This window comes from Zeugodacus cucurbitae, chromosome X (assembly GCF_028554725.1).
Source record: "Zeugodacus cucurbitae isolate PBARC_wt_2022May chromosome X, idZeuCucr1.2, whole genome shotgun sequence".
Classification (NCBI taxonomy): domain Eukaryota; kingdom Metazoa; phylum Arthropoda; class Insecta; order Diptera; family Tephritidae; genus Zeugodacus; species Zeugodacus cucurbitae.
Genome location: NC_071672.1, coordinates 22,908,241 through 22,927,087, shown reverse-complemented (window position 1 = coordinate 22,927,087; position 18,847 = coordinate 22,908,241).

Sequence of the window (18,847 nt, the reverse complement as noted above, 5' to 3'; positions counted from 1 at the left end):
TTGTCTTGTCTTGTTGTGTATTGTCATGTCTTATATTGTCTTGTCTTGTCTTGTCTTGTCTTGTCTTGTCATGTCGTGTGTTGTGTTGTTTTGTCTTGTCTTGTTGTGTATTGTCATGTCTTATATTGTCTTGTCTTGTCTTGTCTTGTCTTGTCTTGTCTTGTCTTGTCTTGTCTTGTCTTGTCTTGTTTTGTCTTGTCCTGTCTTGTCATGTCATGTCATGTGTTGTGTTGTGTTGTTTTGTCTTGTCTTGTCTTGTGTTGTCTTGTCTTGTCTTGTCTTGTGTTGTCTTGTCTTGTCTTGTCTTGTTTTATGTTGTCTTGTCTTGTCTTGTTTTGTCATGTAATGTCATGTCGTGTGTTGTGTTGTTTTGTCTTGTCATGTCTTATATTGTCTTGTCTTGTCTTGTGATGTCATGTCGTGTGTTGTGTTGTTTTGTCTTGTCTTGTTTTGTCTTGTCTTGTCTTGTCTTGTCTTGTCTTGTCTTGTCTTGTCTTGTCTTGTCTTGTCTTGTCTTGTCTTGTCTTGTCTTGTCTTGTCTTGTCTTGTCTTGTCTTGTCTTGTCATGTCATGTCATGTCGTGTCTTGTGTTGCTTTGTCATGTCATGTCATGTCGTGTCTTATGTTGCTTTGTCTTGTCCTGTCCTGTCGTGTGTTGTGTTGTTTTGTCTTGTCTTGTCATGTCATGTCATGTCATGTCGTGTGTTGCGTTGCTTTGTCATGTCATGTCATGTCGTGTCTTGTGTTGCTTTGTCTTGTCCTGTCCTGTCGTGTGTTGTCTTGTCTTGTCATGTCATGTCATGTCGTGTGTTGTGTTGTTTTGTCTTGTCTTGTTTTGTCTTGTCATGTCTTGTCTTGTCTTGTCTTGTCTTGTCTTGTCTTGTCTTGTCTTGTCTTGTCTTGTCTTGTCTTGTCTTGTCTTGTCTTGTCTTGTCTTGTCTTGTCTTGTCTTGTCTTGTCTTGTCTTGTCTTGTCTTGTCTTGTCTTGTCTTGTCTTGTCTTGTCTTGTCTTGTCTTGTCTTGTCTTGTCTTGTCTTGTCTTGTCTTGTCTTGTCTTGTTGTGTATTGTCATGTCTTATATTGTCTTGTCTTGTCTTGTCTTGTCTTGTCATGTCTTGTCATGTCGTGTGTTGTGTTGTTTTGTCTTGTCTTGTTGTGTATTGTCATGTCTTATATTGTCTTGTCTTGTCTTGTCATGTCATGTCATGTCGTGTGTTGTGTTGTTTTGTCTTGTCTTGTTTTGTCTTGTCATGTCTTGTCTTGTGTTGCTTTGTCATGTCATGTCATGTCGTGTCTTGTGTTGCTTTGTCATGTCATGTCATGTCGTGTCTTGTCTTCTCCTTGTCTTGTCCTGTCCTGTCGTGTGTTGTGTTGTTTTGTCTTGTCTTGTCATGTCATGTCATGTCGTGTCTTGTGTTGCTTTGTCATGTCATGTCATGTCGTGTCTTGTATTGCTTTGTCTTGTCCTGTCCTGTCGTGTGTTGTGTTGTTTTGTCTTGTCTTGTCATGTCATGTCATGTCGTGTGTTGTGTTGCTTTGTCATGTCATGTCATGTCGTGTCTTGTGTTGCTTTTTCTTGTCCTGTCCTGTCGTGTGTTGTCTTGTCCTGTCATGTCATGTCATGTCGTGTGTTGTGTTGTTTTGTCTTGTCTTGTTTTGTCTTGTCATGTCTTGTCTTGTCTTGTCTTGTCTTGTCTTGTCTTGTCTTGTCTTGTCTTGTCTTGTCTTGTCTTGTCTTGTCTTGTCTTGTCTTGTCTTGTCTTGTCTTGTCTTGTGTTGTCTTGTCTTGTCTTGTCTTGTCTTGTCTTGTCTTGTCTTGTCTTGTCTTGTCTTGTCTTGTCTTGTCTTGTCTTGTCTTGTCTTGTCTTGTCTTGTCTTGTCTTGTCTTGTCTTGTCTTGTCTTGTCTTGTCTTGTCTTGTCTTGTCTTGTCTTGTCTTGTCTTGTCTTGTCTTGTCTTGTCTTGTCTTGTCTTGTCTTGTCTTGTCTTGTCTTGTCTTGTCTTGTCTTGTCTTGTCTTGTCTTGTCTTGTCTTGTCTTGTCTTGTCTTGTCTTGTCTTGTCTTGTCTTGTCTTGTCTTGTCTTGTCTTGTCTTGTCTTGTCTTGTCTTGTCTTGTCTTGTCTTGTCTTGTCTTGTCTTGTCTTGTCTTGTCTTGTCTTGTCTTGTCTTGTCTTGTCTTGTCTTGTCTTGTCTTGTCTTGTCTTGTGTTGTCTTGTCTTGTCATGTCGTGTGTTGTGTTGTTTTGTCTTGTCTTGTTGTGTATTGTCATGTCTTATATTGTCTTGTCTTGTCTTGTCTTGTCTTGTCTTGTCTTGTCTTGTCTTGTCTTGTCTTGTCTTGTCTTGTCTTGTCTTGTCTTGTCTTGTCTTGTCTTGTCTTGTCTTGTCTTGTCTTGTCTTGTCTTGTCTTGTCTTGTCTTGTCTTGTTTTGTCTTGTCCTGTCTTGTCATGTCATGTCATGTGTTGTGTTGTGTTGTTTTGTCTTGTCTTGTCTTGTGTTGTCTTGTCTTGTCTTGTCTTGTGTTGTCTTGTCTTGTCTTGTCTTGTTTTATGTTGTCTTGTCTTGTCTTGTTTTGTCATGTAATGTCATGTCGTGTGTTGTGTTGTTTTGTCTTGTCATGTCTTATATTGTCTTGTCTTGTCTTGTGATGTCATGTCGTGTGTTGTGTTGTTTTGTCTTGTCTTGTTTTGTCTTGTCCTGTCTTGTCTTGTCATGTCATGTCGTGTGTTGTGTTGTTTTGTCTTGTCTTGTCATGTCATGTCATGTCATGTCGTGTGTTGTGTTGCTTTGTCATGTCATGTCATGTCGTGTCTTGTGTTGCTTTGTCTTGTCCTGTCCTGTCGTGTGTTGTCTTGTCTTGTCTTGTTGTGTATTGTCATGTCTTATATTGTCTTGTCTTGTCTTGTCTTGTCTTGTCATGTCATGTCATGTCGTGTGTTGTGTTGTTTTGTCTTGTCTTGTCATGTCATGTCATGTCATGTCGTGTGTTGTGTTGCTTTGTCATGTCATGTCATGTCGTGTCTTGTGTTGCTTTGTCTTGTCCTGTCCTGTCGTGTGTTGTCTTGTCTTGTCTTGTCATGTCATGTCATGTCGTGTGTTGTGTTGTTTTGTCTTGTCTTGTTTTGTCTTGTCATGTCTTGTCTTGTCTTGTCTTGTCTTGTCTTGTCTTGTCTTGTCTTGTCTTGTCTTGTCTTGTCTTGTCTTGTCTTGTCTTGTCATGTCATGTCATGTCGTGTGTTGTGTTGTTTTGTCTTGTTTTGTCTTGTCATGTCTTGTCTTGTCTTGTCTTGTCTTGTCTTGTCTTGTCTTGTCTTGTCTTGTCTTGTCTTGTCTTGTCTTGTCTTGTCTTGTCTTGTCTTGTCTTGTCTTGTCTTGTCTTGTCTTGTCTTGTCTTGTCTTGTCTTGTCTTGTCTTGTCTTGTCTTGTCTTGTCTTGTCTTGTCTTGTCTTGTCTTGTCTTGTCTTGTCTTGTCTTGTCTTGTCTTGTCTTGTCTTGTCTTGTCTTGTCTTGTCTTGTCTTGTCTTGTCTTGTCTTGTCTTGTCTTGTCTTGTCTTGTCTTGTCTTGTCTTGTCTTGCCTTGTCTTGTCTTGTCTTGTCTTGTCTTGTCTTGTCTTGTCTTGTCTTGTCTTGTCTTGTCTTGTCTTGTCTTGTCTTGTCTTGTCTTGTCTTGTCTTGTGTTGTCTTGTCTTGTCTTGTCATGTCGTGTGTTGTGTTGTTTTGTCTTGTCTTGTCTTGTCTTGTCTTGTCTTGTCTTGTCTTGTCTTGTCTTGTCTTGTCTTGTCTTGTCTTGTCTTGTCTTGTCTTGTCTTGTTTTGTCTTGTCCTGTCTTGTCTTGTCATGTCATGTCATGTGTTGTGTTGTGTTGTTTCATCTTGTCTTGTCTTGTGTTGTCTTGTCTTGTCTTGTCTTGTCTTGTCTTGTGTTGTCTTGTCTTGTCTTGTCTTGTCTTGTTTTGTCATGTAATGTCATGTCGTGTGTTGTGTTGTTTTGTCTTGTCATGTCTTATATTGTCTTGTCTTGTCTTGTGATGTCATGTCGTGTGTTGTGTTGTTTTGTCTTGTCTTGTTTTGTCTTGTCCTGTCTTGTCTTGTCATGTCATGTCATGTGTTGTGTTGTGTTGTTTTGTCTTGTCTTGTCTTGTGTTGTCTTGTCTTGTCATGTCGTGTGTTGTGTTGTTTTGTCTTGTCTTGTCTTGTCTTGTCTTGTCTTGTCTTGTCTTGTCTTGTCTTGTCTTGTCTTGTCTTGTCTTGTCTTGTCTTGTCTTGTCTTGTCTTGTCTTGTCTTGTCTTGTCTTGTCTTGTCTTGTCTTGTCTTGTCTTGTCTTGTCTTGTCTTGTCTTGTCTTGTCTTGTCTTGTCTTGTCTTGTCTTGTCTTGTCTTGTCTTGTCTTGTCTTGTCTTGTCTTGTCTTGTCTTGTCTTGTCTTGTCTTGTCTTGTCTTGTCTTGTCTTGTCTTGTCTTGTCTTGTGTTGTCTTGTCTTGTCATGTCGTGTGTTGTGTTGTTTTGTCTTGTCTTGTTGTGTATTGTCATGTCTTGTCTTGTCTTGTCTTGTCTTGTCTTGTCTTGTCTTGTCTTGTCTTGTCTTGTCTTGTCTTGTCTTGTCTTGTCTTGTTTTGTCCTGTCTTGTCTTGTCTTGTCTTGTCTTGTCTTGTCTTGTCTTGTCTTGTCTTGTCTTGTCTTGTCTTGTCTTGTCTTGTCTTGTCTTGTCTTGTCTTGTCTTGTCTTGTCTTGTCTTGTCTTGTCTTGTTTTGTCTTGTCCTGTCTTGTCTTGTCATGTCATGTCATGTGTTATGTTGTGTTGTTTTGTCTTGTCTTGTCTTGTGTTGTCTTGTCTTGTCTTGTCTTGTGTTGTCTTGTCTTGTCTTGTCTTGTTTTATGTTGTCTTGTCTTGTCTTGTTTTGTCATGTAATGTCATGTCGTGTGTTGTGTTGTTTTGTCTTGTCATGTCTTATATTGTCTTGTCTTGTCTTGTGATGTCATGTCGTGTGTTGTGTTGTTTTGTCTTGTCTTGTTTTGTCTTGTCCTGTCTTGTCTTGTCATGTCATGTCGTGTGTTGTGTTGTTTTGTCTTGTCTTGTCATGTCATGTCATGTCATGTCGTGTGTTGTGTTGCTTTGTCATGTCATGTCATGTCGTGTCTTGTGTTGCTTTGTCTTGTCCTGTCCTGTCGTGTGTTGTCTTGTCTTGTCTTGTTGTGTATTGTCATGTCTTATATTGTCTTGTCTTGTCTTGTCATGTCATGTCATGTCGTGTGTTGTGTTGTTTTGTCTTGTCTTGTCATGTCATGCCATGTCATGTCGTGTGTTGTGTTGCTTTGTCATGTCATGTCATGTCGTGTCTTGTGTTGCTTTGTCTTGTCCTGTCCTGTCGTGTGTTGTCTTGTCTTGTCTTGTCATGTCATGTCATGTCGTGTGTTGTGTTGTTTTGTCTTGTCTTGTTTTGTCTTGTCATGTCTTGTCTTGTCTTGTCTTGTCTTGTCTTGTCTTGTCTTGTCTTGTCTTGTCTTGTCTTGTCTTGTCTTGTCTTGTCTTGTCTTGTCTTGTCTTGTCTTGTCTTGTCTTGTCTTGTCTTGTCTTGTCTTGTCTTGTCTTGTCTTGTCTTGTCTTGTCTTGTCTTGTCTTGTCTTGTCTTGTCTTGTCTTGTCTTGTCTTGTCTTGTCTTGTCTTGTCTTGTCATGTCATGTCATGTCGTGTGTTGTGTTGTTTTGTCTTGTTTTGTCTTGTCATGTCTTGTCTTGTCTTGTCTTGTCTTGTCTTGTCTTGTCTTGTCTTGTCTTGTCTTGTCTTGTCTTGTCTTGTCTTGTCTTGTCTTGTCTTGTCTTGTCTTGTCTTGTCTTGTCTTGTCTTGTCTTGTCTTGTCTTGTCTTGTCTTGTCTTGTCTTGTCTTGTCTTGCCTTGTCTTGTCTTGTCTTGTCTTGTCTTGTCTTGTCTTGTCTTGTCTTGTCTTGTCTTGTCTTGTCTTGTCTTGTCTTGTCTTGTCTTGTCTTGTCTTGTGTTGTCTTGTCTTGTCTTGTCATGTCGTGTGTTGTGTTGTTTTGTCTTGTCTTGTTGTGTATTGTCATGTCTTATATTGTCTTGTCTTGTCTTGTCTTGTCTTGTCTTGTCTTGTCTTGTCTTGTCTTGTCTTGTCTTGTCTTGTCTTGTCTTGTCTTGTTTTGTCTTGTCCTGTCTTGTCTTGTCATGTCATGTCATGTGTTGTGTTGTGTTGTTTTGTCTTGTCTTGTCTTGTGTTGTCTTGTCTTGTCTTGTCTTGTCTTGTGTTGTCTTGTCTTGTCTTGTCTTGTCTTGTTTTGTCATGTAATGTCATGTCGTGTGTTGTGTTGTTTTGTCTTGTCATGTCTTATATTGTCTTGTCTTGTCTTGTGATGTCATGTCGTGTGTTGTGTTGTTTTGTCTTGTCATGTCTTATATTGTCTTGTCTTGTCTTGTGATGTCATGTCGTGTGTTGTGTTGTTTTGTCTTGTCTTGTTTTGTCTTGTCCTGTCTTGTCTTGTCATGTCATGTCATGTGTTGTGTTGTGTTGTTTTGTCTTGTCTTGTCATGTCTTGTCTTGTCTTGTCCTGTCCTGTCGTGTGTTGTGTTGTTTTGTCTTGTCTTGTCATGTCATGTCATGTCGTGTCTTGTGTTGCTTTGTCTTGTCTTGTCTTGTCATGTCGTGTGTTGTGTTTTTTTGTCTTGTCTTGTTGTGTATTGTCATGTCTTATATTGTCTTGTCTTGTCTTGTCATGTCGTGTGTTGTGTTGTTTTGTCTTGTCTTGTTGTGTATTGTCATGTCTTATATTGTCTTGTCTTGTCTTGTCATGTCGTGTGTTGTGTTGTCTTGTCTTGTCTTGTTGTGTATTGTCATGTCTTATATTGTCTTGTCTTGTCTTGTCTTGTCTTGTCATGTCATGTCATGTCGTGTGTTGTGTTGTTTTGTCTTGTCTTGTCTTGTCTTGTCTTGTGTTGTCTTGTGTTGTCTTGTCTTGTCTTGTTTTATGTTGTGTTGTCTTGTCTTGTTTTGTCATGTAATGTCATGTCGTGTGTTGTGTTGTTTTGTCTTGTCTTGTCTTCTCCTTGTCTTGTCTTGTCATGTCGTGTGTTGTGTTGTTTTGTCTTGTCATGTCTTATATTGTCTTGTCTTGTCTTGTCTTGTCTTGTGATGTCATGTCGTGTGTTGTGTTGTTTTGTCTTGTCTTGTTTTGTCTTGTCCTGTCTTGTCTTGTCATGTCATGTCATGTGTTGTGTTGTGTTGTTTTGTCTTGTCTTGTCTTGTCTTGTCTTGTCTTGTCTTGCCTTATCTTGCCTTGTCTTGTCTTGTCTTGTCTTGTCTTGTCTTGTCTTGTCTTGTCTTGTCTTGTCTTGTCTTGTCTTGTCTTGTCTTGTCTTGTCTTGTCTTGTCTTGTCTTGTCTTGTCTTGTCTTGTCTTGTCTTGTCTTGTCTTGTCTTGTCTTGTCTTGTCTTGTCTTGTCTTGTCTTGTCTTGTCTTGTCTTGTCTTGTCTTGTCTTGTCTTGTCTTGTCTTGTCTTGTCTTGTCTTGTCTTGTCTTGTCATGTCTTGTCTTGTCTTGTTTTGTCTTGTCTTGTATTGTCTTGTTTTCTCATGTAATGTCATGTCGTGTGTTGTGTTGTTTTGTCTTGTCTTGTGTTGTTTTGTCGTGTTATGTCTTGTCTTGTCTTCTCTTGTCTTGTCCTGTCCTGTCGTGTGTTGTGTTGTTTTGTCTTGTCTTGTCATGTCATGCCATGTCGTGTCTTGTGTTGCTTTGTCTTGTCTTGTCTTGTCTTGTCATGCCGTGTGTTGTGTTGTTTTGTCTTGTCTTGTTGTGTATTGTCATGTCTTATATTGTCTTGTCTTGTCTTGTCTTGTCTTGTCTTGTTTTGTCTTGTCTTGTCTTGTCTTGTCTTGTCTTGTCTTGTCTTGTCTTGTCTTGTCTTGTCTTGTCTTGTCTTGTCTTGTCTTGTCTTGTCTTGTCTTGTCTTGTCTTGTCTTGTCTTGTCTTGTCTTGTCTTGTCTTGTTTTATGTTGTCTTGTCTTGTCTTGTTTTGTCATGTAATGTCATGTCGTGTGTTGTGTTGTTTTGTCTTGTCATGTCTTGTCTTGTCTTGTCTTGTCTTGTCTTGTCTTGTCTTGTCTTGTCTTGTCTTGTCTTGTCTTGTCTTGTCTTGTCTTGTGATGTCATGTCGTGTGTTGTGTTGTTTTGTCTTGTCATGTCTTGTCCTGTCCTGTCCTGTCTTGTCTTGTCATGTCTTGTCTTGTCTTGTCTTGTCTTGTCTTGTGTTGCCTCGTCTTGTCTTGTCTTGTCTTGTCTTGTCTTGTTTTGTCTTGTCCTGTCTTGTCTTGTCATGTCATGTCATGTGTTGTGTTGTGTTGTTTTGTCTTATATTGTCCTGTCTTGTCTTGTCTTGTCTTGTGTTGTCTTGTCTTTTCTTGTCTTGTGTTGTCTTGTTGTGTATTGTCATGTCTTATATTGTCTTGTCTTGTCTTGTCTTGTCTTGTCTTGTCTTGTCTTGTCTTGTCTTGTCTTGTCTTGTTTTGTCTTGTCCTGTCTTGTCTTGTCATGTCATGTCATGTGTTGTGTTGTGTTGTTTTGTCTTGTCTTGTCTTGTGTTGTCTTGTCTTGTCTTGTCTTGTGTTGTCTTGTCTTGTCTTGTCTTGTTTTATGTTGTCTTGTCTTGTCTTGTTTTGTCATGTAATGTCATGTCGTGTGTTGTGTTGTTTTGTCTTGTCATGTCTATATTGTCTTGTCTTGTCTTGTGATGTCATGTCGTGTGTTGTGTTGTTTTGTCTTGTCATGTCTTATATTGTCTTGTCTTGTCTTGTCTTGTCTTGTGATGTCATGTCGTGTGTTGAGTTGTTTTGTCTTGTCTTGTTTTGTCTTGTCCTGTCTTGTCTTGTCATGTCATGTCATGTGTTGTGTTGTGTTGTTTTGTCTTGTCTTGTCTTGTCTTGTCTTGTCTTGTCCTGTCCTGTCGTGTGTTGTGTTGCTTTGTCTTGTCTTGTCTTGTCATGTCGTGTGTTGTGTTGTTTTGTCTTGTCTTGTTGTGTATTGTCATGTCTTATATTGTCTTGTCTTGTCTTGTCATGTCGTGTGTTGTGTTGTTTTGTCTTGTCTTGTTGTGTATTGTCATGTCTTATATTGTCTTGTCTTGTCTTGTCATGTCGTGTGTTGTGTTGTCTTGTCTTGTCTTGTTGAGTATTGTCATGTCTTATATTGTCTTGTCTTGTCTTGTCTTGTCTTGTCATGTCATGTCATGTCGTGTGTTGTGTTGTTTTGTCTTGTCTTGTCTTGTCTTGTCTTGTTTTGTCTTGTCATGTCTTGTATTGTCTTGTCTTGTCTTGTCTTGTCTTGTCTTGTCTTGTCTTGTCTTGTCTTGTCTTGTCTTGTCTTGTCTTGTGTTCTCTTGTTGTGTATTGTCATGTCTTATATTGTCTTGTCTTGTCTTGTCTTGTCTTGTCTTGTCTTGTCTTGTCTTGTCTTGTCTTGTCTTGTCTTGTCTTGTCTTGTCTTGTTTTGTCTTGTCCTGTCTTGTCTTGTCATGTCATGTCATGTGTTGTGTTGTGTTGTTTTGTCTTGTCTTGTCTTGTCTTGTCATGTCATGTCATGTGTTGTGTTGTGTTGTTTTGTCTTGTCTTGTCTTGTCTTGTCTTGTCTTGTCCTGTCCTGTCGTGTGTTGTGTTGCTTTGTCTTGTCTTGTTTTGTCATGTCGTGTGTTGTGTTGTTTTGTCTTGTCTTGTTTTGTCTTGTCCTGTCTTGTCTTGTCATGTCATGTCATGTCATGTGTTGTGTTGTGTTGTTTTGTCTTGTCATGTCTTATATTGTCTTGTCTTGTCTTGTCTTGTCTTGTGATGTCATGTCGTGTGTTGTGTTGTTTTGTCTTGTCTTGTCTTGTCTTGTCTTGTCTTGCCTTATCTTGCCTTGCCTTGTCTTGTCTTGTCTGGTCTTGTCTTGTCTTGTCTTGTCTTGTCTTGTCTTGTCTTGTCTTGTCTTGTCTTGTCTTGTCTTGTCTTGTCTTGTCTTGTCTTGTCTTGTCTTGTCTTTTCTTGTCTTGTCTTGTCTTGTCTTGTCTTGTCTTGTCTTGTCTTGTCTTGTCTTGTCTTGTCTTGTCTTGTCTTGTCTTGTCTTGTCTTGTCTTGTCTTGTCTTGTCTTGTCTTGTCTTGTCTTGTCTTGTCTTGTCTTGTCTTGTCTTGTCTTGTCTTGTCTTGTCTTGTCTTGTCTTGTCTTGTCTCGTCTTGTCTTGTCTTGTCTTGTCTTGTCTTGTCTTGTCTTGTCTTGTCTTGTCTTGTCTTGTCTTGTCTTGTCTTGTCTTGTCTTGTCTTGTCTTGTCTTGTCTTGTCTTGTCTTGTCTTGTCTTGTCTTGTCTTGTCTTGTCTTGTCTTGTCTTGTCTTGTCTTGTCTTGTCTTGTCTTGTCTTGTTTTGTCTTGTCTTGTATTGTCTTGTTTTCTCATGTAATGTCATGTCGTGTGTTGTGTTGTTTTGTCTTGTCTTGTGTTGTTTTGTCGTGTTATGTCTTGTCTTGTCTTCTCTTGTCTTGTCCTGTCCTGTCGTGTGTTGTGTTGTTTTGTCTTGTCTTGTTGTGTATTGTCATGTCTTATATTGTCTTGTCTTGTCTTGTCTTGTCATGTCATGTCATGTCGTGTGTTGTGTTGTTTTGTCTTGTCTTGTTTTGTCATGTCTTGTCTTGTCTTGTCTTGTCTTGTCTTGTCTTGTCTTGTCTTGTCTTGTCTTGTCTTGTCTTGTCTTGTCTTGTCTTGTCTTGTCTTGTCTTGTCTTGTCTGGTCTTGTCTTGTCTTGTCTTGTCTTGTCTTGTCTTGTCTTGTCTTGTCTTGTCTTGTCTTGTCTTGTCTTGTCTTGTCTTGTCTTGTCTTGTCTTGTCTTGTCTTTTCTTGTCTTGTCTTGTCTTGTCTTATCTTGTCTTGTCTTGTCTTGTCTTGTCTTGTCTTGTCTTGTCTTGTCTTGTCTTGTCTTGTCTTGTCTTGTCTTGTCTTGTCTTGTCTTGTCTTGTCTTGTCTTGTCTTGTCTTGTCTTGTCTTGTCTTGTTTTATGTTGTCTTGTCTTGTCTTGTTTTGTCATGTAATGTCATGTCGTGTGTTGTGTTGTTTTGTCTTGTCATGTCTTGTCTTGTCTTGTCTTGTCTTGTCTTGTCTTGTCTTGTCTTGTCTTGTCTTGTCTTGTCTTGTCTTGTCTTGTCTTGTCTTGTCTTGTCTTGTCTTGTCTTGTCTTGTCTTGTGATGTCATGTCGTGTGTTGTGTTGTTTTGTCTTGTCATGTCTTGTCCTGTCCTGTCCTGTCTTGTCTTGTCATGTCTTGTCTTGTCTTGTCTTGTCTTGTCTTGTCTTGTCTTGTCTTGTCTTGTCTTGTCTTGTCTTGTCTTGTCTTGTCTTGTCTTGTCTTGTCTTGTCTTGTCTTGTCTTGTCTTGTCTTGTCTTGTCTTGTCTTGTCTTGTCTTGTTTTGTCTTGTCTTGTCTTGTCTTGTCTTGTCTTGTCTTGTCTTGTCTTGTCTTGTCTTGTCTTGTCTTGTCTTGTCTTGTCTTGTCTTGTCTTGTCTTGTCTTGTCTTGTCTTGTCTTGTCTTGTCTTGTCTTGTCTTGTCTTGTCTTGTCTTGTCTTGTCTTGTCTTGTCTTGTCTTGTCTTGTCTTGTCTTGTCTTGTCTTGTCTTGTCTTGTCTTGTCTTGTCTTGTCTTGTCTTGTCTTGTCTTGTCTTGTCTTGTCTTGTTTTGTCTTGTCTTGTATTGTCTTGTTTTCTCATGTAATGTCATGTCGTGTGTTGTGTTGTTTTGTCTTGTCTTGTGTTGTTTTGTCGTGTTATGTCTTGTCTTGTCTTCTCTTGTCTTGTCCTGTCCTGTCGTGTGTTGTGTTGTTTTGTCTTGTCTTGTCATGTCATGTCATGTCGTGTCTTGTGTTGCTTTGTCATGTCATGTCATGTCGTGTGTTGTTGTGTATTGTCATGTCTTATATTGTCTTGTCTTGTCTTGTCTTGTCTTGTCTTGTTTTGTCTTGTCTTGTCTTGTCTTGTCTTGTCTTGTCTTGTCTTGTCTTGTCTTGTCTTGTCTTGTCTTGTCTTGTCTTGTCTTGTCTTGTCTTGTCTTGTCTTGTCTTGTCTTGTCTTGTCTTGTCTTGTTTTATGTTGTCTTGTCTTGTCTTGTTTTGTCATGTAATGTCATGTCGTGTGTTGTGTTGTTTTGTCTTGTCATGTCTTGTCTTGTCTTGTCTTGTCTTGTCTTGTCTTGTCTTGTCTTGTCTTGTCTTGTCTTGTCTTGTCTTGTCTTGTCTTGTGATGTCATGTCGTGTGTTGTGTTGTTTTGTCTTGTCATGTCTTGTCCTGTCCTGTCCTGTCTTGTCTTGTCATGTCTTGTCTTGTCTTGTCTTGTCTTGTCTTGTGTTGCCTCGTCTTGTCTTGTCTTGTCTTGTCTTGTCTTGTTTTGTCTTGTCCTGTCTTGTCTTGTCATGTCATGTCATGTGTTGTGTTGTGTTGTTTTGTCTTATATTGTCCTGTCTTGTCTTGTCTTGTCTTGTGTTGTCTTGTCTTTTCTTGTCTTGTGTTGTCTTGTTGTGTATTGTCATGTCTTATATTGTCTTGTCTTGTCTTGTCTTGTCTTGTCTTGTCTTGTCTTGTCTTGTCTTGTCTTGTTTTGTCTTGTCCTGTCTTGTCTTGTCATGTCATGTCATGTGTTGTGTTGTGTTGTTTTGTCTTGTCTTGTCTTGTGTTGTCTTGTCTTGTCTTGTCTTGTGTTGTCTTGTCTTGTCTTGTCTTGTTTTATGTTGTCTTGTCTTGTCTTGTTTTGTCATGTAATGTCATGTCGTGTGTTGTGTTGTTTTGTCTTGTCATGTCTTATATTGTCTTGTCTTGTCTTGTGATGTCATGTCGTGTGTTGTGTTGTTTTGTCTTGTCATGTCTTATATTGTCTTGTCTTGTCTTGTCTTGTCTTGTGATGTCATGTCGTGTGTTGAGTTGTTTTGTCTTGTCTTGTTTTGTCTTGTCCTGTCTTGTCTTGTCATGTCATGTCATGTGTTGTGTTGTGTTGTTTTGTCTTGTCTTGTCTTGTCTTGTCTTGTCTTGTCCTGTCCTGTCGTGTGTTGTGTTGCTTTGTCTTGTCTTGTCTTGTCATGTCGTGTGTTGTGTTGTTTTGTCTTGTCTTGTTGTGTGTTGTCATGTCTTATATTGTCTTGTCTTGTCTTGTCATGTCGTGTGTTGTGTTGTTTTGTCTTGTCTTGTTGTGTATTGTCATGTCTTATATTGTCTTGTCTTGTCTTGTCATGTCGTGTGTTGTGTTGTCTTGTCTTGTCTTGTTGAGTATTGTCATGTCTTATATTGTCTTGTCTTGTCTTGTCTTGTCTTGTCATGTCATGTCATGTCGTGTGTTGTGTTGTTTTGTCTTGTCTTGTCTTGTCTTGTCTTGTTTTGTCTTGTCATGTCTTGTATTGTCTTGTCTTGTCTTGTCTTGTCTTGTCTTGTCTTGTCTTGTCTTGTCTTGTCTTGTCTTGTCTTGTCTTGTGTTCTCTTGTTGTGTATTGTCATGTCTTATATTGTCTTGTCTTGTCTTGTCTTGTCTTGTCTTGTCTTGTCTTGTCTTGTCTTGTCTTGTCTTGTCTTGTCTTGTCTTGTCTTGTCTTGTCTTGTTTTGTCTTGTCCTGTCTTGTCTTGTCATGTCATGTCATGTGTTGTGTTGTGTTGTTTTGTCTTGTCTTGTCTTGTCTTGTCATGTCATGTCATGTGTTGTGTTGTGTTGTTTTGTCTTGTCTTGTCTTGTCTTGTCTTGTCTTGTCCTGTCCTGTCGTGTGTTGTGTTGCTTTGTCTTGTCTTGTTTTGTCATGTCGTGTGTTGTGTTGTTTTGTCTTGTCTTGTTTTGTCTTGTCCTGTCTTGTCTTGTCATGTCATGTCATGTCATGTGTTGTGTTGTGTTGTTTTGTCTTGTCATGTCTTATATTGTCTTGTCTTGTCTTGTCTTGTCTTGTGATGTCATGTCGTGTGTTGTGTTGTTTTGTCTTGTCTTGTCTTGTCTTGTCTTGTCTTGCCTTATCTTGCCTTATCTTGCCTTGCCTTGTCTTGTCTTGTCTGGTCTTGTCTTGTCTTGTCTTGTCTTGTCTTGTCTTGTCTTGTCTTGTCTTGTCTTGTCTTGTCTTGTCTTGTCTTGTCTTGTCTTGTCTTGTCTTGTCTTGTCTTGTCTTTTCTTGTCTTGTCTTGTCTTGTCTTGTCTTGTCTTGTCTTGTCTTGTCTTGTCTTGTCTTGTCTTGTCTTGTCTTGTCTTGTCTTGTCTTGTCTTGTCTTGTCTTGTCTTGTCTTGTCTTGTCTTGTCTTGTCTTGTCTTGTCTTGTCTTGTCTTGTCTTGTCTTGTCTTGTCTTGTCTTGTCTTGTCTTGTCTTGTCTTGTCTTGTCTTGTCTTGTCTTGTCTTGTCTTGTCTTGTCTTGTCTTGTCTTGTCTTGTCTTGTCTTGTCTTGTCTTGTCTTGTCTTGTCTTGTCTTGTCTTGTCTTGTCTTGTCTTGTCTTGTCTTGTCTTGTCTTGTCTTGTCTTGTCTTGTCTTGTCTTGTCTTGTCTTGTCTTGTCTTGTCTTGTCTTGTCTTGTCTTGTCTTGTCTTGTCTTGTCTTGTCTTGTCTTGTTTTGTCTTGTCTTGTATTGTCTTGTTTTCTCATGTAATGTCATGTCGTGTGTTGTGTTGTTTTGTCTTGTCTTGTGTTGTTTTGTCGTGTTATGTCTTGTCTTGTCTTCTCTTGTCTTGTCCTGTCCTGTAGTGTGTTGTGTTGTTTTGTCTTGTCTTGTCATGTCATGTCATGTCGTGTCTTGTGTTGCTTTGTCTTGTCTTGTCATGCCGTGTGTTGTGTTGTTTTGTCTTGTCTTGTTGTGTATTGTCATGTCTTATATTGTCTTGTCTTGTCTTGTCTTGTCATGTCATGTCATGTCGTGTGTTGTGTTGTTTTGTCTTGTCTTGTTTTGTCATGTCTTGTCTTGTCTTGTCTTGTCTTGTCTTGTCTTGTCTTGTCTTGTCTTGTCTTGTCTTGTCTTGTCTTGTCTTGTCTTGTCTTGTCTTGTCTTGTCTTGTCTTGTCTTGTCTTGTCTTGTCTTGTCTTGTCTTGTCTTGTCTTGTCTTGTCTTGTCTTGTCTTGTCTTGTCTTGTCTTGTCTTGTCTTGTCTTGTCTTGTCTTGTCTTGTCTTGTCTTGTTTTATGTTGTCTTGTCTTGTCTTGTTTTGTCATGTAATGTCATGTCGTGTGTTGTGTTGTTTTGTCTTGTCATTTCTTATATTGTCTTGTCTTGTCTTGTCTTGTCTTGTCTTGTCTTGTCTTGTCTTGTCTTGTCATATCTTGTCTTGTCTTGTCATATCTTGTCTTGTCTTGTCTTGTTTTGTCTTGTCTTGTATTGTCTTGTTTTCTCATGTAATGTCATGTCGTGTGTTGTGTTGTTTTGTCTTGTCTTGTGTTGTTTTGTCGTGTTATGTCTTGTCTTGTCTTCTCTTGTCTTGTCCTGTCCTGTCGTGTGTTGTGTTGTTTTGTCTTGTCTTGTCATGTCATGTCATGTCGTGTCTTGTGTTGCTTTGTCTTGTCTTGTCATGCCGTGTGTTGTGTTGTTTTGTCTTGTCTTGTTGTGTATTGTCATGTCTTATATTGTCTTGTCTTGTCTTGTCTTGTCATGTCATGTCATGTCGTGTGTTGTGTTGTTTTGTCTTGTCTTGTTTTGTCATGTCTTGTCTTGTCTTGTCTTGTCTTGTCTTGTCTTGTCTTGTCTTGTCTTGTCTTGTCTTGTCCTGTCCTGACGTGTGTTGTGTTGTTTTGTCTTGTCTTGCTTTGTCTTGTCATGTCCTATCTTGTCTTGTCATGTCTTGTCTTGTCTTGTCTTGTCTTGTCTTGTCTTGTCTTGCCTTGTCTTGTCTTGTCTTGTCTTGTCTTGTCTTGTCTTGTGTTGTCTTGTCTTGTCTTGTCATGTCGTGTCTTGTGTTGCTTTGTCTTGTCCTGTCCTGTCGTGTGTTGTCTTGTCTTGTCTTGTCTTGTCTTGTCTTGTCTTGTGTTGTCTTGTCTTGTCTTGTCTTGTGTTGTCTTGTTGTGTATTGTCATGTCTTATATTGTCTTGTCTTGTCTTGTCTTGTCTTGTCTTGTCTTGTCTTGTCTTGTCTTGTCTTGTTTTGTCTTGTCCTGTCTTGTCTTGTCTTGTCTTGTGTTGTCTTGTCTTGTCTTGTCTTGTGTTCTCTTGTTGTGTATTGTCATGTCTTATATTGTCTTGTCTTGTCTTGTCTTGTCTTGTCTTGTCTTGTTTTGTCTTGTCCTGTCTTGTCTTGTCATGTCATGTCATGTGTTGTGTTGTGTTGTTTTGTCTTGTCTTGTCTTGTGTTGTCTTGTCTTGTCTTGTCTTGTGTTGTCTTGTCTTGTCTTGTCTTGTTTTATGTTGTCTTGTCTTGTCTTGTTTTGTCATGTAATGTCATGTCGTGTGTTGTGTTGTTTGTCTTGTCATGTTATATTGTCTTGTCTTGTCTTGTGATGTCATGTCGTGTGTTGTGTTGTTTTGTCTTGTCATGTCTTATATTGTCTTGTCTTGTCTTGTCTTGTCTTGTGATGTCATGTCGTGTGTTGAGTTGTTTTGTCTTGTCTTGTTTTGTCTTGTCCTGTCTTGTCTTGTCATGTCATGTCATGTGTTGTGTTGTGTTGTTTTGTCTTGTCTTATCTTGTCTTGTCTTGTCTTGTCCTGTCCTGTCGTGTGTTGTGTTGCTTTGTCTTGTCTTGTCTTGTCATGTCGTGTGTTGTGTTGTTTTGTCTTGTCTTGTTGTGTATTGTCATGTCTTATATTGTCTTGTCTTGTCTTGTCATGTCGTGTGTTGTGTTGTTTTGTCTTGTCTTGTTGTGTATTGTCATGTCTTATATTGTCTTGTCTTGTCTTGTCTTGTCTTGTCTTGTCTTGTCTTGTCTTGTCTTGTCTTGTCTTGTCTTGTCTTGTCTTGTCTTGTCTTGTCTTGTCTTGTCTTGTCTTGTCTTGTCTTGTCTTGTCTTGTCTTGTCTTGTCTTGTCTTGTCTTGTCTTGTCTTGTCTTGTCTTGTCTTGTCTTGTCTTGTCTTGTCTTGTCTTGTCTTGTCTTGTCTTGTCTTGTCTTGTCTTGTCTTGTCATGTCTTGTCTTGTCTTGTCTTGTTTTGTCTTGTCTTGTATTGTCTTGTTTTCTCATGTAATGTCATGTCGTGTGTTGTGTTGTTTTGTCTTGTCTTGTGTTGTTTTGTCGTGTTATGTCTTGTCTTGTCTTCTCTTGTCTTGTCCTGTCCTGTCGTGTGTTGTGTTGTTTTGTCTTGTCTTGTCATGTCATGTCATGTCGTGTCTTGTGTTGCTTTGTCTTGTCTTGTCATGCCGTGTGTTGTGTTGTTTTGTCTTGTCTTGTTGTGTATTGTCATGTCTTATATTGTCTTGTCTTGTCTTGTCTTGTCTTGTCTTGTCTTGTCTTGTCTTGTCTTGTCTTGTCTTGTCTTGTTTTATGTTGTCTTGTCTTGTCTTGTTTTGTCATGTAATGTCATGTCGTGTGTTGTGTTGTTTTGTCTTGTCATTTCTTATATTGTCTTGTCTTGTCTTATCTTGTCTTGTGATGTCATGTCGTGTGTCATGTCTTGTCTTGTCTTGTCTTGTGATGTCATGTCGTGTGTTGTGTTGTTTTGTCTTGTCATGTCTTGTCCTGTCCTGTATTGTCTTGTCTTGTCATGTCTTGTCTTGTCTTGTCTTGTCTTGTCTTGTGTTGCCTCGTCTTGTCTTGTCTTGTCTTGTCCTGTCCTGACGTGTGTTGTGTTGTTTTGTCTTGTCTTGCTTTGTTTTGTCATGTCCTATCTTGTCTTGTCATGTCTTGTCTTGTCTTGTCTTGTCTTGTCTTGTCTTGTCTTGTCTTGCCTTGTCTTGTCTTGTCTTGTCTTGTCTTGTCTTGTCTTGTCTTGTCTTGTCTTGTCTTGTCTTGTCTTGTCTTGTCTTGTCTTGTCTTGTCTTGTCTTGTCTTGTCTTGTCTTGTCTTGTCTTGTCTTGTCTTGTCTTGTCTTGTCTTGTCTTGTCTTGTCTTGTCTTGTCTTGTCTTGTCTTGTCTTGTCTTGTCTTGTCATGTCGTGTGTTGTGTTGTTTTGTCTTGTCTTGTTGTGTATTGTCATGTCTTATATTGTCTTGTCTTGTCTTGTCTTGTCTTGTCTTGTCTTGTCTTGTCTTGTCTTGTCTTGTCTTGTCTTGTCTTGTCTTGTCTTGTCTTGTCTTGTCTTGTCTTGTCTTGTCTTGTCTTGTCTTGTCTTGTCTTGTCTTGTCTTGTCTTGTCTTGTCTTGTCTTGTCTTCTCTTGTCTTGTCTTGTTTTGTCTTGTCTTGTATTGTCTTGTTTTCTCATGTAATGTCATGTCGTGTGTTGTGTTGTTTTGTCTTGTCATTTCTTATATTGTCTTGTCTTGTCTTATCTTGTCTTGTCTTGTCTTGTCTTGTCTTGTCTTGTCTTGTCTTGTCTTGTCTTGTCTTCTCTTGTCTTGTCTTGTCTTGTCTTGTCTTGTCTTGTCTTGTCTTGTCTTGTCTTGTCTTGTCTTGTCTTGTTTTATGTTGTCTTGTCTTGTCTTGTCTTGTCTTGTCTTGTTTTGTCTTGTCTTGTATTGTCTTGTTTTCTCATGTAATGTCATGTCGTGTGTTGTGTTGTTTTGTCTTGTCTTGTCTTCTCTTGTCTTGTCTTGTCTTGTCTTGTCTTGTCTTGTCTTGTCTTGTCTTGTCTTGTCTTGTCTTGTTTTATGTTGTCTTGTCTTGTCTTGTCTTGTCTTGTCTTGTCTTGTTTTGTCTTGTCTTGTATTGTCTTGTTTTCTCATGTAATGTCATGTCGTGTGTTGTGTTGTTTTGTCTTGTCTTGTTGTGTATTGTCTTGTTGTGTATTGTCATGTCTTATATTGTCTTGTCTT